This window comes from Drosophila sulfurigaster, chromosome 2L (genome assembly GCF_023558435.1).
Source record: "Drosophila sulfurigaster albostrigata strain 15112-1811.04 chromosome 2L, ASM2355843v2, whole genome shotgun sequence".
Taxonomy (NCBI): Eukaryota; Metazoa; Arthropoda; class Insecta; order Diptera; family Drosophilidae; genus Drosophila; species Drosophila sulfurigaster.
Genome location: NC_084881.1, coordinates 2,291,921 through 2,295,194, shown reverse-complemented (window position 1 = coordinate 2,295,194; position 3,274 = coordinate 2,291,921).

The following is a 3,274-nucleotide window of genomic DNA, read 5'->3' as shown; positions in this document are numbered from 1 at the left end:
ATGCCTTTTTTCCCATTTACACATATTATTGTAGATTTGAACATTGTTTTCTTTTGGCTATTGATCTGGCAATCTAGTTTAAGAACAAGGATTTAATTTTGATAGGCCGAGCAAAATGGAATTGATATTTACATTTAACGTAAGCTAACAATAAGCCAAGCGTTCGAAAACTTACCATGGGTCCCAAGTGACTGGAGTATTTCATTCTGTGCAGTTTAAATGTCGATAGGCACTTGTTTTTTTTTTTAACAATGTCGACAATGAAATCTAATTGAATTAAACAAACGTCATAATTTTATGATAGTATTTCTGAGTTTCTTATGATGTCGTATTAAAACCAACTGTGACATACCCTTCTAAGACGATTCTATGATAAGTATTTCGTAAGTAGTGATCAAACTTATACATACGTACAAATTAATAATCGAATGTACTAATATTAAAAATAAAATAATAAATATTTAAAATAAAGAAACAATAAAATTAAACGTAATATTTTTGTATCTTACGTTAAGTGACTCAAGACAATAATAATTCGTTTTATTAACAACTTGGTCTTATATGAAATTTTTTTGAAATAAAGATGTGTGTTCTCACATAAAGATTTTCATGTTCTTGACTTAATCTATCTTAGTACTAAGGCCAAATTTTGCATATTGGGCATTTTTTAAGAGCATAGGGTCGGAGATGCTTCCTTCTGTATGCTTATTAATTGCTTGCCGGGCAAATCATTCAAAAGTATTTCAATAATTTAATAAATGCAATTAGTTGGCAAAAGTACTGTTAATTCCATAATATTATCATAAATTTAAGTAAGCTAAATAGAAGAAATTATATATAATGAAGAAAGAATGTTTATTAATGAATTCAACAATATATGCGCACACGCAAGAATGCAATACACTTAATGATAAGACTATTTGTAATAATAAGTAAATCTTTGATTTATGTAAGGACTCCTATATATCATCAAGGAACAGCACATCACAAGCTCCATTTACTCAATGCCTTCGAAGTAAAAATCAAGGCGGACAATGATGAAATCGAGGTCAACTTTCGTTATTTAGTCCAAGACGACATAGCAAAAATTGCAGAAAAATATACATACATACAAGATTTGCAGAAACTTCAGAAATTCCAAATAAATTATAAAAATCAATAAAACTCGGAAACTGGAAACCACTTAGCTTTTTATTCTCCTGCATTATGATATTAGTAGTGGCCACAATAGCTGCATGGGCCTGGAGTTAAAAAACTTAAAAAAAAAACTAGATACCGAGATGTCATCCAAGGAAGTCCCCGCTAGAAAGAGGAGGAGTTAACAAACGTGTTTTCTAAACTGTATATAAAATGTACTCTACTAATTCTGAAAAATCTGTAGCTAACACTTACTATCGTCTGCAGAAAGCTAAGCATATCATTGGAATAGCGGAAAACTTGTACATCCATCTCCGTAATCCATCTATACATCTATCTTCGTAATCCGGAATCGCCCAAAACTATACGGCAAAAGGATCATCAGCAGCGAGTCTTAATTTTTTAGTTTTAAGGTTTTTTATAAGTTATTTCTAATCGATTATTAAATTAAACAACAGCTTTTGTTATTGTAGAACTTTTTAGTTCCAAATAAGAAGAAACTTCTTTCACTTTTAATATTTATATTCTGTATCTGTCCATAGGTTAGAGAGGTATTAAAACTTTATGCCTTCAATGTTCAACATGAAAAAAGAGGTAGTCCTAGTGTGACAAGCTCGTTTGTATTGAACTTATTTGAAATTTATTAAAATATGAAATAGTATTTATAATTGTTTGAATAGGTATATTCAAACATTTCTAAATTCTAACCAAGCGTCACATAAATTGACCACGGAGCGGGGGCCTGACTGAAAGGTATCTAGAGCCTCAAATTGCGTAGAACCCCGAAGAATGTGAACAGCAAAAACTTTCCATTGTCGTTTTTCCTATGAGCATTGCTGATCTCCTGCAGAAACAACTTTCTCAATTATTCTTCTGTTTTCAAGCGGGAAAAGACATTAGCAATGGGCATAGCGGGCCTTTGTAGCCTCACAATCATTCAATCTTTGGAAACTTTGACTCTGTCTCTTCGCTATAAGGAGGTAAAAAGGAGGCTGCATTGTATCAGTTGCGGGCATCACGGGCACGGCCATGTTTTTTGAAACCTCAAGAGGTGGCTTGTTGATTGGAACCAGCATTGGAGAATGCTGTGGTAAAAACCAAGGTTGTCCTGGAGAGCAGAAGAACAATAAAGTCGCTGAACGCATGTGCGGTCGTGGGAATAACGAATAGTGATTAGTGCAGGAAATGTACCGAGTCTGGAGTTAACGCAACACTGAAGCATCTCTTCTGTGTATGTGCGTTATCCCAACTTTGGCTGAGCTTCTTAACTTTGCTCAGCTCGTATCGTATCGATCCCAGAGTTCAGAGTGAGATTATGGCACTCAACGAGAAGCACAGCCTTAGGTTAGCGACTATAAGTACGTGCGAATATCGGAGAGTCTAACTAATAATCAAAATCTAAACCTTCTCGGATTGTTTCCATAGGTTTCTAACAATTATTATTTTGAGAAATGAGTACGATAACACATACCCTTTTGTATATATACATATATGTATAGCTTATTTATATATAAGCTTGACCTTATTAAATTTCCAGTTAATTTCCTATGATGGATAATCAAGCTATTGAAATCAAAGAAACCGAGTTGTATTCTATAATTTTGACTAATACAATCCGGGCTTACTTTTCACAATGTTCATTAAATATTTATCGGTTTATTTATACGCAGATTATGTTCAAACTAGCATGCAATACAAGGATAAAAGGATTGTCCTTGCAATATAATAATTTGCAGAAATATCTATTACGAAATGTCATTTCATGTCCTTTTATAGAGACTATCAGTATTAGGCCATTTACTTACTGTAAGATAATGATTTGGATAGAATTACTGCGGTTGATCTATGTATTCTTTTAAATCATAAAATATAAGATTTTCCTATCACATTTCAAACAAGTAAGAAAGTTACAGTCGAGTGTGCTCGACTGTGAGATACCCGCTACCCATTTTTAATAAAGGCAAAATATTGCGGTATCATTTTGAAAATATACCGAAAATACTTAAAAAATACTAAAAATATACCAAATGGTATGTTTGGTATATCAATATAGTACCACATTCAAAATATACCATAGACGGCTCAATATACCAGATTGTCAGCCAAAGTAACTAAGACCCTTATAAGTAGGCGTTTT